This window comes from Sapajus apella, unplaced genomic scaffold (genome assembly GCF_009761245.1).
Source record: "Sapajus apella isolate SASKATOON/1434 unplaced genomic scaffold, GSC_monkey_1.0 scaffold27, whole genome shotgun sequence".
NCBI lineage: Eukaryota > Metazoa > Chordata > Mammalia > Primates > Cebidae > Sapajus > Sapajus apella.
Window position 1 is genome coordinate 23,215,037 of NW_022436967.1, and position 14,849 is coordinate 23,229,885.

The window sequence follows — 14,849 nt, forward strand, 5'->3', positions numbered from 1 at the left end:
TTATTTCCATATGTGTATGATAACCTGGTCTGCATCTTTGCCTCTATATTCCCAAAGAATAGCATTCTCTATTGACAGTCACTTTGTGAAATAATGATGGTGTTCTGCTTAGATTATTAAAATAGTCAGCTAAATGAAAAATTAGGGAAAATTTTTAATTACTATACCATGGAAATGACTTGATTTCTTTTATATTCAGTACTGTATAAATACATAATCAATCTAGATTCATTTTTCAAAATGCAGTTCATGGCTCTCTATATACATTTACATTAGTAGATTTAGGTCAGCATTTCAAAATGTTTACAGAATGGAATGGAATGGAACAAAAAAGAAATCAAATGCGCTGCACACAGTTAAAGTAAGAAGTAAGAGTTATTTTCTGAAGCTCTTGTTACAGTGTCTGTGTGTTGTGGGTCAGAAAAATTTGACAACCAGTGATGTAGATTGTGATATTTTAGCACCCATCTGAGAAATTCTCTGGTCCACCTCTTTGCTTCAAACCAGAAAAAGAAATTGTATAATTTAAATGAAAATGAACAGAAAATAAACTCTCACAAGTTTCCCTCATTTTAATTTCCCCCTTAGCATATGTCAATGACTATGATTCCCTGTGCTGCCTAGTTAAATCCGTTCCTTCTCTACTATTCTCCAGAACAGATCTTGGTGTAGATAAGCATTCATATAAAACATATTCATGAAGCAGATATCACAATTTCAATGTTACCAAACTATTGGTGACTTGCCATATAGAAAGTTTAAAGCATGACTCATGTTTTATCTGTATATTATCAAGTGCATTATAAAGGAGAGAGATTTGAATGGCCACCTGAAATGCCACTCTGCTTACAGAGTATTGAAAAGAGGCATTCTCCAGAGACATTCATTCAGACAACTTTTTGGTATACTGTAAAGACCACAGGGCTAAGGGTTAGTGACTCCTGTTGCCGATCCCAGATTTGATACTTATGTCTCAGTGTTCTAACCTGTGCAATGTAGATATAATACCGCACTAACTATTAATAGAATCATTGTGACATTCAAATAAAACAACCTATGAAGACATCTTTTGAAAACTCTGGAGATTTTAAAAATAAGTTGAAGGTAACATAATGTTAATATTGAAAGTATTATGAAAGCAGGCACATTGGAACAAACCTCTACTATCAACTGTGACTGAGAGTATCAGGTTCAACAAATAGCCTTTTTCCCTTCATCACCCTAACAGTGATCACGGAAGGTACAGGCCAATAATGCTTTATGCTGGAGGAATACCTCCTTCCAAGGTAATCTACAAATCTGAAATAGGGATTTCAAGAAACCAGAATTGCTTTATTACCATAGTTACTTCAGCAGAGTGAAGGATATTAATTATTTAGACTTGAGAAGTTGTACTTGACAAGTAATTAATGTTATTTTAAAGATTCACGTAATTTAATTTACACTAAACAGTTTATTATAGTTTGATTTAATATTCAGATACAAATTGAATGTCCTAAACAAAAGCACTAGAGTTATATTTCTTATGACTAATTCTGACTTATAGTTGTATTAATTTTCATTTATTTATATTAGCCTTTAAATAATTGTTATAGGATACAATCATAATAATCTGGTATAGGATGTCTTGTAACAAGAGAACTGTGGAAACTCATCTCGCTGAAGACAGAATTGCATCTGTGGTACAGCAGACAGATAAAACATTATAGTATGCCTCATAATTCCATGTATCCTGTATCACTATGTGTATTAAAGTCTGTAGACAATTGAATGTTTAACATAATAGTATGTTTTAATGAGACTGCACGATGCACAGCGTCTTTTCCTTCAGTAAATGCTAAATGCAAACTAGCAGTTATTATGAAGGTCATTTAAGAGCGAATGCTTCAAGTTGTAATATGCTTCTTTGAGAGGAAGGGGCTAAGAGTGAAGCAATCTATTTTTGAGTTACAAGAGGGGAAGATAAAGGAGTATGTTTAAATAAGGAAGGCACATGAACACATGATGATTTTATGATAGAAATAAATTTGAGATACATAGCTAAGTATAATTTTGCATTCTCCATGGCCCAGCCCTATCCTATGGTTATATTCTTGGAGTTAGATTTGAATTACTGATAAGATTTTCATTTTACATAATTTGCCTCACTTTATCTGTTATCTGTAGTTTATCTTTATTTTCCAAGCACTGACGAAGGCACTAGTTTGGTAATATTTCAAATAAACTATATTATATTGTGTATATATGTGTATATTGTGTTTTATATACAAATATATATAGAATGCAATCTGCTATCTGAGATCTGAGATGCAGTGATTAAGTCAAATTATAGGTGAAACTGAAGGCTATTCACTCAAGAAATCTACCAGTAAGTAGGATGCCAAATGAATTGTCTTTGCTTTTGATGAGGCTCTGTGATATGTTTTTGTGTGCATCAGTTTAAATATTAGTCAGAGTTTGAGGGGAAGTGCACCTCCAAATTTATGATAACAGCAGTTTTCTTTAAAGTGTATCAACAGAGATGAATTGGCATATTCCTGGTTCACTATCTTTTATACAATATTGCCCTCTATGGGAATAACATAAAATATTGAAGATTTTGGCATGGTGATAAGTATATTCTTTCATACACTCCTGTGATCATCACACGATTTTTCTTTCCTCTTAATTTAATCATTTCTCTCTTTCCCACCCTCTAATGGATATAAACATCTGAGCTGAAAAACAAATTTATCATCATTTTATGATATAGTAGGTTTAGAGTATCAGAATTCATTTTATTTTATTTCTTTATTTTAGATTATATTCAATAATTTGTTTGGATTTTTTTCTAAAATATCTCTGTTTTCATAGCACTGCACTTTCATTGACTTCATAATCATTTCATTTATTATAATTCCTATTCAGAAAAGGGAAACAACAATTAAAGTCCTAAAATAAAATGATACTTATTATAATATGGAAGACAAATCATTTTACACAAAGAAATATTTAGAATTTACAGTGCCATTCTCCTGATCAATAAATGCAAATCAAATTATAGCAATGTATAAAATATTTTCAATTCTTCGATAAATATGACAGTAGTTTTGCTAAAATATTTTCACTCATGAATAATATTAGAAATATTAAATAACATGGATTCTAAAAATGAAAACGAACCTGGGTTTTCTTGTTTTAAATATATATTTTATTGCGTTTTAGGTTTTGGAGTACATGTGAAGAACATGCAGGATTGTTGGCATAGGTACATACATGGCAATGTGGTTTGCTGCCTTCCTCCCCATCACCTATATCTGGCATTTCTCCCCATGTTGTACCTCCCCAACTCCCTACCCCCTGCTGTCCCTCCTCTAGTTCCCCCCACAGACCTCAGTGTGTGTTGTTCCCGTCCCTGTGTCCATGTGTTCTCATTGTTCAACACCCGCCTATGAGTGAGAATATATGGTGTTTGATTTTCTGTTCTTGTGTCAGTTTGCTGAGAATGATGGTTTCCAGATTCATCCATGTCCCTACAAAGACACGAACTCATCATTTTTTATGACTGCATAGTATTCCATGGTGTATATGTGCCACATTTTCCCTGTCCAGTCTATCATTGATGGGCATTTGGGTTGGTTCCAAGTTTTTGCTATTGTAAACAGTGCCTCAATGAACATTCATGTTCATTTGTCCTTATAATAGAACGATTTATAATCCTTTGGATATATACCCAATAGTGGGATTTCTGGGTCAAATGGAATTTCTATTTCTAGGTCCTTGAGGAATTGCCACACTGTCTTTCATAATGGTTGAACTAATTTGCACTCCCATCAACAGTGTAAAAGTGTTCTTATTTCTCCACATCCTCTCCAGTATATGTTTTCTCCGGATTTTTTAATGATCGCCATTCTAACTGGTGTGAGATGGCATCTCAGTGTAGTTTTGATTTGCATTTCTCCAATGACCAATGATGATGAGCATTTTTTCATATGTTTCTTATCCATTGGGAAAATTGCTTTATAATGCATCTTTCCATTTTCCTTTTGAAATGAATTGTTGCTTCTATTTGTGGCATACAGAACTGGTGCAACAGTTGCATTGAAAATATATTTGTGTGGGAAATGTTAATGCACCCCTCTCCCGATTTTCTAGCTTTAAGTTTCCATCATTCATTCATTCATAAATTTATTTTCTTTAATGTTAGTAATTATGCTATGGCACTCCTCCAGGTATTAAGGATGTATCCCCCCCCACTCAAAAAAGAAGGATATATGATCCCTGCCTTCAAAGAGTAAAGACTTCATTGCTAGCATTATGTGTGTGTCTGCAAATCTGGCAATCATAGCAATACAATGCTGTATACCTAACTCGTAGCTGGTAACAGAAGGCAACACTGGATTTATAGGTTTGGAATACAGCATGACTCTGGTCATTAGAATTCACAAATATTGCCTCTCAAGCTTATTTTCAGCCATTGCTGACTTGCTTTAGAACATCTCATGTTCATATACCACCACACAACTTACCATCTCAACATGATCCCCCAACACACACACACACACACACACACACACACACACACACACACACACACACACTCATGCATGGTTGAAACCAAATAGGAGAAAGAGTGACAGCATCCAGTGAATTACCCCAGAGTGGCGATAATTTACAGTGAGATATTGAAGCTAACAGGACAGAAACTGATTTACTAAGGCTTGGTAAAAAATTAAGATTTCCCAAGCTGTTCAGAGCATTAGCCAAATAGTTCATAAATGAGATGTCTTTCCCTGAGGATTGGGGCAGGCAGAAAACAAATGATATTGGGATATTTAAGGTAAAAGGAATTTGCTAACACATGAAACAAAATAACCTATACAACAAAAAGGGTTTTATCAAACTTATCACTGTGATGCTATGATTCAGGTCTGCAAGTTGCTTTATCACTTTCAACATTTAGGACTTCAAATTAGAGAGCATAAACTTGACTTGACTTGTAAAGCATAACTCAAAAGGAAATCACCATTAAACCCTAATAAAATTTGGCAAATAAAAATTCCAAACAGAAGAGAAACGAAGAAAGAAACAGAGTGAAGCTGTCTATTGTAGGTAAATCTTAACAGCTCTATAAGGTATTTAAAGATTCTACTTTGATGAGAAACTCTCACTGTAGTTGTGGCCTAAATAGTGTGCTTTATGAACTCTCCTCACCTTTGTGTACCCTCAAAAAGAGAAATTCACTGAAAATTCTCATAGCAAAGATCCAACCATGGAAAAACCATAAATTTAATTTTTACTGTCCTCCCCAACCTCACTCTGGTTCTCACTTGAGTGCTACCATTTCAATACACAACACAATTTCTTGTTTTGAAATACTGCTTTTGACAACAACTACTGTTTATTAAAAATCATGTTCCTTTAAGTAGTTGTCAACCAAACTGGAATTGGACTGTTTAGTCTGTTTTTTCTCTTACTTGGCCTTTAAGTTTTGCATCTTCAAAGGATTTATGTGCAGCATTAACATGCTGATTTCTCTCCTGCTACAATAATGCACTACAGTGATACTGGCAAGAAGATACCTTCTTCTAACCTGCTCTTTCTATTTGTTTCCCTCCTTCAATAACGTGCTAACAATAGATACAGATGTGTAATAAGGTAATATCTCAGTCTATAACTGGGGTGCTTGCCATACAGGTAATGCTATTTGGCACTCATTTTTTTTATCATGTATTATGACACAAATGAAGCAAAACTGACTTTATGCACCGTCTTTCTCATATAAGTTATTATCCTAGTAATTGCTAGCAGAAGGTTTTTTTTTCCTCTTAAAAAGTTTTTCTATTAGTCACTCACAACCCAATTAGAGGCTTCCCCTGCTCCCTGAAGTCATGAACTTTGAACATAGAAGTTTCTTTTAGTCATGCTTTTTCTTTTAAAAAAGAGTTATAGCCTTTTGTGTTGGGACAACAGTTTAGTTGCTCATGTTAAAAAATAAAATTGCAAGAAAAGGATATAGACATAAAGTGGTATCATGGTAATATAATCTTGTATTTGTAAGTTTTAGTAGTGTAAACTGTAAATTAAATTAGATGCATTCAATCAAAATTATGAGGACTATAAAAGTAGTTGGTTGTGTTCATTCAAAATTATTTTGCTGTAAAAGTAACAGAAAAGATGAAACTTGAAAAGAATAAAAATGTACATTAAAAGATGTAAGGCTGGGCGTGGTGGCTCAAGCCTGTAATCCCAGCACTTTGGGAGGCCGAGGCGGGTGGATCATGAGGTCAAGAGATCGAGACCATCCTGGTCAACATGGTGAAACCCCATCTCTACTAAAAATACAAAAAATTAGCTGGGCATGGTGGTGCGTGCCTGTAATCCCAGCTACTCAGGAGGCTGAGGCAGGAGAATTGCCTGAACCCAGGAGGCGGAGGTTGCGGTGAGCCGAGATCGCGCCATTGCACTCCAGCCTGGGTAACATGAGTGAAACTCCATCTCAGAAAAAAAAAAAAAAGATGTAAATATCATCTATTTATAGTCTATACATGCATGTGAAAAATTTTTCAAAAAGTAGAAATTATGAAGTACTTAGAATCTTTTTTTCGTATTTTCTGTGCAAATCTTTATTTATTATAGAGGCAAGCATTTAAAACTTACCATCAGTAATAATCAGCAGAACCAAGCTAATCAGAAAGAAAATGAAAAAAATATTTTTGAAATTATTAAATTTATCAAATTTTTAAAAAGTTTTCTAATATTTTTATTAGTAGATATAATTTTCCTCTCATTTTCACTGTAATAGAGATTTGACATACAAACAGAAAATGACTTTGCTTTTTAAATAAATACTTTTTATGTTTGTTTCTTCTATTAAATATATACAAAGATATTTGTGTGTATCATAAAAACAAAAATGTATATATGTATTTATAAATTAAATTCACAGTATATTATATTCTTACATTATATATATGTTATCAGTGTATATTATAGAATGTTTTCAATGTTTTTCACTTTTAAAATTTCCAAATAATTCATATAACACACACACATTTTTTGAACTTCCAAGGAAAATTTAAAAGGTAAATTCTAAGATAAATTCAGCTGAACGAAAAGGTTTTGTAGTGAGCGAATACTACTTTAACTTTTGCTGAATCAAGGGAGCGATTGAATCAAAATACGTGGAACTCTAAACGTTTATTAATTCAACAAGTTTAATTCAATTTTCAAAAGATTCATTGAGGTCTTAATATAAGTCTGGACCTACATCTTAATAGATAAAGAAAAAATGTATTATATTTTAAGGAGTGTTTAAAGAAACATAAGGGCATCCACTTTCTTCTCTAAAAGTCTATAAGCAATTGGGTAAATACTTTGTATTGCATGTATTGTTGACAACAAACTGAATTGATGCTACATTTTGATACAAGTGCAAGTCCTGTAAATTGTGAAACACAGGTTAAATGATTTTAAAAATTTAAACACTTTAAGCAAATAATTCTTTTCATTTCTTCCCAGAAATGCCCAAGGTCATTTATGTCATTTCCCCAACATGACAGGTTGGAAAATAATAAAAGATTACAAATTCACAAATCTGATTGTTTTTATCATTTGAAAATACAATATACAAAGGAAATTATAAGAAAAATATTCAAAATACCTTGAAGATTATTTTGTTTTGTTTTAGTGTGAGTGTTGAGAATTTCTCCAATTTTCCCAGGTATAGAAAAGAAAGCACTTTTTGGTGGATTTCCATTCATTTATACATAGATACACGCTGGAACCCTCTGCCTTCAGTACTTAGTATATTTCTGAATGAACAATGAGACCAAGAGAGGAAAATTGAGTATTTTTTCCCTACATTGAATTTTAGTTACTCACCTCTGGATTTTTTGAATCTCAAAGTTCATGTTTAACACATATTTAAAAGACTGTTATCTTTAATAAGAATATCTTCTGTTACTATTTTATATAGCACTTTTACATTGTGAAAGTATTTACCACTTCAGCTGAAAGCATTGTTTATATTTTAATGCTAGGAAAGACACTGATAAACATTTTTCATTTGTAATCAATGAATATCAACTGAGTTTATCACCAGTCCTGAGGATATAAACCCTGCTCCACATTTTAATGTGATGGGTTTTATCTTCAGATCATTGTGTTGGCATTTAGTTCCAATAATGGAAAATGCTCTGATAAAGTAGTATTCTTGATTTACTTGTGAAATAGAACTATGTCAATAATATAAAGACCTTGATTATTTTATAATAGTTTTTCATTTAAATCATTTTTCTAAAGTTGACTTAAAAATAATCACCTAACTTTAATAAAGAAAAGGGCACTATTAGTAAGCCAAACTATATACAATAGAGACTCTTCAATTGGCTCTTACAATTTATACTATTTTATCAGCTGTTAGTGTTTGGTGATGATGATATTCTAGTAACAATGATTTTATTATGACATTGTTGAAATATTTAACTGCAGTTTATCCTTTTTGAATTTTGTTGTGTATCACTATGAAAATTTTGACTTTTTTTTTTTTTTTTTTTTTTTTTTTGAGACAGTATCTCTCTGTTGTCAGGCTGGAGTGCAGTGGCACTATCTTGGCTCACTGCAATTTCCACCTCCCAGGTTCAAGCAAATCTCCTGCCTCAGCCTCCCGAGCAGCTGAGGTGCACACCACCACGCCCAGCTAATTTTTGTATTTTTAGTAGAAATGGGGTTTCACCATGTTGGCCAGGATGGTCTCGATCTCTTGTCTTCATGATCCACCCGCCTTGGCCTTCCTAAGTGCTGAGATTACAGGTGTGAGCCACCATGCCTGGCCTCAACTTGATCTTCCAAATGTTTCAAAAGATGGTGAGAAGTACCTGAACTCTTTAATAATTTTTAAAACATAATTTTTTTTCTTTAATATATTTTAGTCTGTGCACCTGAAAAACAACTGATGTATGACCTAGGCTGTAATAGATTATTTTTATTGTTTATGAAATATTATGGCAAATATTTTTTTACTTTCTAGATTTTCCCCCATCCTCTGTATAGCATATGTCTACGGCTTGCTAACCCTCAAAACCTTGTGCAGTATAATAACACTAGTAATCCTGGTGCGTTAAAATTATTCTACTGAAAGACCACGTTATCAATAAATCCTAAGCTTTCACATCATCAATAAATTCTAAGTTTTGAAGGATTCCCTCCTATCCTTACTTTCCAGTCCTACAGAGGGTATCACTGAAACCACCCGAGTATTTCAAGTAGAACTACTACCTACAACCAAAGACACCAATATACCTGAGGAAGACTTGGAGTTGAGAAAAAGTTGGAGCTCTTTTCTGTAGCCTATAAGGGGTGTTGGACCAAATTATCATTAACATATCTTATTCCACTAAATTAAATGATAGATACTAAAGAATGTACCAAAGCAAGAAAAGCGCAAGGAATCATGTTGTCTGGAATGTAGACGTGTACCTGAAAGCACTTTACTTTCACCTTGCATATATTCTAATGAATAAGTTTAAAGAACTTTATGTAAGGTATACAAAAGTACTTGATAGTACCTTTATGTGTTTCCATGAGTTAATAGAAAATAAATGACAGGTAATATTCATCTTATATTGCCAAATTAAAAATGAAAAAAAAAAAAGAGACATGGAGGCAATTTTTGTTAGTGTGGAGAATAGAAAAGAACTTTTCCATAATAATCCAGTAATTTACCTTAATTACTAAAACAATGCACACAATAAATGCACACTCACATACTCTTTCTTTACTTCTAACATTTATTATGGTCTAAAATGCTGTTACTAACTTCAGGAGTATGTAGCTTACAAATACTTGTCTGAGTTTCCTATTGCTCGTTGCTGGCTTTTGTTGAGTTTGCAATTTGTGTTTAACTGGCACATATTTATAGCAGAAAATCCTGTCTTGAACTTTTCTCATTTTGTCCAATAGAATCTCGTGGCACAGTGTCATAGCTGCAAAGTGGAATTCTATCCTCAAATTTCATAGGAAATAGTCCAACTGTACAATGAAAGATTATGCAAATCTTCAAGGAGCATCTAATCAATCACCGCAGTGTGAGAGGAATGCAGCCCATCGCTGAATTAGCTTCTGTTGGAATGTATTCATGTGTAACATCCCACTGACTGGATGACATCACAACAGCTCCAGGTCCTTGAAAGTCTTGAGGATGATTAGCTGAAGGAATTGGCTGTTTCTGCCAATCATAATCCGGCAAAGCTGCCTTTATAGTTCTGGAGACATGAGAGAGAAGGAGGGAGGGAGGGAAAGACCGACTACAGCTAAACAAGAGGCACAGCAGCACTAGCAACAGCAGAGCAGGAGCAGCTGGTATTCCGGTGATTAAATAGTTCTCATAGCCTTTTTGCTGTACTCGGTCTGCTCCCTGGTGTAATTCTCGTGTCCAAGAAGGAAGCTGCATTTTAACGGTGTGCCGAACAGAGGTTTGAATCATTCCAGCTGGCTGCTTGTTTTGAAAAGGACAATGTGTATATAAATAAAAGGACTCTGCTGGAAGAGTTCAGATACTGAGACTGGAGCTAGAGAGTGATCTTGGAATATTGTTGAGGCAGATTGCATGAACTGAAAGCTCCTTCTAATTAACCTGGGGCCAAGTGAACCTGAATACTGGATATCTCATGTTCTAACTCGGCATAAATTCAAGTTAGGAAAAGACAAAATATTGAAAAGCTTCTCTAGGTAAGTTACTGCTTCATTTGCTGAAACCGAGACATGTACAATAAATGAATATGTGTTGCTTAGCTGTGTAAACTAGTCAAACACAATAAAGTTTTATTTGTGAAAGATTTATGTAGGAGCAGATAATATTTTAAAACCAAATTCAATCTACCTTTTTCGCATGTGTATGCTTACCTGTCATCCTACTTTACAGTTATATTTGCACGTAAATAGAAAATACAGTCCTGCCTAAAAAAGAGACATAACTTGATAAAATTTAAACAGTTGCCAGAACATTTGCATAGAAAATATCTTATTTGATAACAATTTTAGCCTTTTCATATTAAAATCACCAATTTTACAAACTCAACATCCAAAGTTAACTGTAGGGTTCTAAATATTTCGCCAAGAAGTGTTACTGAAAACATGGCATTCAAATTACTGAAGATGGGAACTCTTCTTCTTTGGACCTCAGATTTATAGGCATGCTCTGTTCTAATGGTCTGCTTTAGAGAAACAGCTGTCACAGACATTTGAAATTGTATGATACAGTCATAAATTGCTTGTAAAGACATAGATGTTTTCCTCCTACCTCCTATTATAAAAGAAAAATAAATTCTTAGAACAATATATGTCATATACCCTAAGCATAGTTTCCTAGGACAGAAAGCTTTATGATATACCTCCAATTTCCTCAAGCACAGAGTAAGTTGGAAAACAAGAAATGTTATTTAAATATGGTTTCACTCATTCTTTTCAATATCTCTTTTTAAGGAAGCTGATTAAGAAAACTTAAACCTTATTTGATTACAGTTTGTCCTGATTAATAAAATCCTATATTCTTAAGAGTTCCTTAGTTTTTTAAGTGATATGTTTTGTTTATTATGATAAGTTATACTGTGAGTTCTCATACAGCTTTAGAAAGTTTTAAGTTTATGCTTTATCATGTCTCTTTCAAACTCACCTTTGCTTGTTTTCATGGTGCCTTCTATCAAAATATTTTTCATTGGCTCAATATTGTAAATACTTTAACATGAATTGTATACCAAAATATTGATGTGTTTCTTTAACTCTCAGAATGATTTTAGTTATCCACTTTCTCACCTGCTTCGTGGTTAAAATCCTGTGAGTTTTCTGACTCAAGAGAAAATTAATAAAGATAAAAGTTATTGTAATTGGTTGAATTTCCCCAAAACTAGAAGTCAATGAATTTTCTCTACAAAGATTTAAAGATTTTTTTTATATAGCAAAAGAGTAATTTACTCTACTCTATTAAAAGTATGCCAGTTAGCTATATCTCAATGTCACACAGATTCTGTGCTGGTCGTGTGTGTGTGTGTGTGTATGTAAAGCAAGTTTATGTATGTGTATGTAAAGCAAGTTATGTGTGTGTGTATGTAAAGCACTGATTAGAACAGTCTAAGTCTTCAGCTGGAATGTATAAAAAAGCAACTGATTAACAAGCAAAATATACTTGCCATTTACATTTATCTCAATATATAAATGGGAAGATAAGCCTACTGTTATTCTTGACATTTTTAAAAATAAGAAATCCTGTGACATTATGATGATCAATATTAAACAATGTTTACATTGATAGACAGCTCATAATAAGCTAATTGGGAAGATTTTTAGAAATTGAATACTAAGTAGCATGGGCCTTTTAACTCTATCTGAATGGCACCTGGTCGCCACTAAGACTGATACATAGAAATCCTTTAAAAAAATTGTAATACGTTTGACTTATTAACTATAACATGAAAATCACCTTTAAATAAAATATATACTTCCAATTTAAAAACTTAGACATTATTTTTAAATAAAAGGAAGGTAAAACCTCATGAAAACTTGAATATTTATTTTTCATTGATTAATGCACATGTATATAAATAATAAATAAAAATGCAAATATACATAAATTATATTTTGTTTTCTGCAAGATAGGCATATTACTTAAGAAATGTGTCATTTAAATATATTATTCTAAATAACAAACGGAAGTATATGGGGAGTTGGGGACTATTTTTATACGTAAATATGTTGTCATAATTTGGAATTTCTACAATTGATAAACAAAATAGAAACAGATGCTGTCACTTATGTTTACCTCAGGAAGATAATGATTTTTTATATTTTATTTGAGATTAAAACTGTTATACCTATTCTTTCTTCTCCCAAAAAAAGCATTTTGTCATTGGATTTAAAATAAACGTAATTCAACCTCAATACTAACATTAGTTCTTAAAGGTAATAAATAAATGTTTCTAACCCAGTAATACAGTTGTCTCCAATAGGTCAAATTTTTGTGTGATCCCCTTGTACTTTCTTTCTGAGTGGAAAAGGGGCCTTTGGAAATAAAATCCAAAGATCAAACTTTCTGTGCATCATTTACAAGCAACTACTAAGGGAAAAGAGACAGCATTTAGCATCCTGTGTTCAAACTAGAAGATTCTGGCTGATGCTTCCTCCCCGGATTTAGAAAGCAGCTGGGGAAACATAAAATAAAGCTAGAATATCAGCCCTGGCTGGAAGCCAAGACAGAGAAGCTGTGCACCCAGAAGGCTAATTCTTTCTGGGCTAAAATTCATTGATAATGCATTATGTTTAGAGTCTAACCTGAAGTGTTACTTTTTTCTCCAGTACAAACTGTGGGATATTTAAAGAACAAATATATTTTCTAAGTAGAGCTAAAGTTTAAAGTAACAAGGGTTTCTTCTTTATTAAAAGTTGCTCTATTGAAAAAATGCAAATAAGCCTACCATAAACTTCTATAAAATACAGTTTACATTCAAGGAAAGAAAAAGAAATAAAGATGAGATGCATCATCTAACCATGATCATCGAGAGGCAGCGACATCAAAAATGCCACACATGGATACATGCCAAAACAAAGAAATGTGAAGGTTTTATTAAAGTACCTGGCCTAGTAAAATTTACATTAAAGGTATGCATGCTAAATAATGTTATAGCATATATCTTCTGAAGGTAGACAAATAGACAACAAACGCAAGGTAAACTCTCATTATGTATCCCCACATAACTAGGGAAAAAAAAGAAATCATGTTTTCTGTTGATTTATTTGAAGTTTAGGAAGTGAGAGAAACGGGTCAGGTGTCAGACACAATGTTACTGCCTTCAACCATCATGATAAAACATCTAGCCAGCCTTTGCTTTAACACTTCAGGAAACTTTCAGCTATGCTGTTATGCAGGGTGTTAAATGCACTATTTTTAAAAGTTATTTTCAGCAAGCTTAAGAAGTTAGAGGTGTTATTTGCAATGCAGAATGTGTACACATATATACAGTTATTTCTAATAGATATAGTCCTATTTCCAAGCTTTCTTTATCTCAGTTGTCTAAGAAAAACTATCACTTTCTAGAGGTGACAAATCTAAAATTTCTTTTAGAAATAATATTGAATTGAAAACAGATTTCCTCAAAAGCCAAAATAGTCTGAAAATGAATTCCAAACTCATTGATAACTGCAGGCATTTCAAGGCAAAAATATTTGTTTTGAAATGTGAATAGTAAATTGTTCTTCATTCCTACAGGTACACATATTTGCTGACATAACTTAATGTATTTATTTCCTTTGACTTGTTATAGTTGTCTATATTCATCAGCATTCAGAAAATTGGTGCCATAAAATAGGTTATAATAAAATAAACTACATATGACAGATTAAATAATGGCTTTCAAATGACCCTCTGAGGTCATTTACATACATGGGCTATTTTAGACGTATCTTTTAAAAGAGGTAATATTCTTCATTGACACTAAATGAACATTTATGTTTAATTAGTTCAAAGTTTTTTAAAAAACGAGAAAAAAAAGAAGGATTAAAACTATGTCTGAATGCTTGAGAATATAAATTGATACTGTTCTCAGAAAACAAAAGCAAAACTTTGGTGAGAAACAAAAGTGATGACTAGTGAATTATACAATTGGGACTACTGTACTAAATCCAATTTGTACTCTGTTTTGGAATTATCATTTTAAATATTTGAAGAGTTCAATGAAGAAAGCTATTTAAGCAAGCTAATAAACACATGCGTTTTTATGTGTGGCCACATGCTCCATTTGTTTCCAAATTAAAGAAATTTCTTTATTTTGAAAATTCCACCAATTGAACTTACGTTGTTATTTATTTCAAACATTTAA

General features: G+C 32.7%; 1 protein-coding gene across 1 annotated transcript in view; it reads left to right on the forward strand.

Moving 5' to 3' along the window:
* The first annotated feature begins 10,277 nt into the window (after window positions 1-10,277).
* LOC116560909 (bifunctional heparan sulfate N-deacetylase/N-sulfotransferase 4) overlaps window positions 10,278-14,849 on the forward strand; it is a 285,389-nt gene continuing 280,817 nt past the window's right edge. The window contains exon 1 of the mRNA XM_032292470.1: window positions 10,278-10,710. The gene's annotated coding sequence lies outside the window, so the exon portion shown is untranslated. The remainder of the gene's footprint in view (window positions 10,711-14,849) is intronic.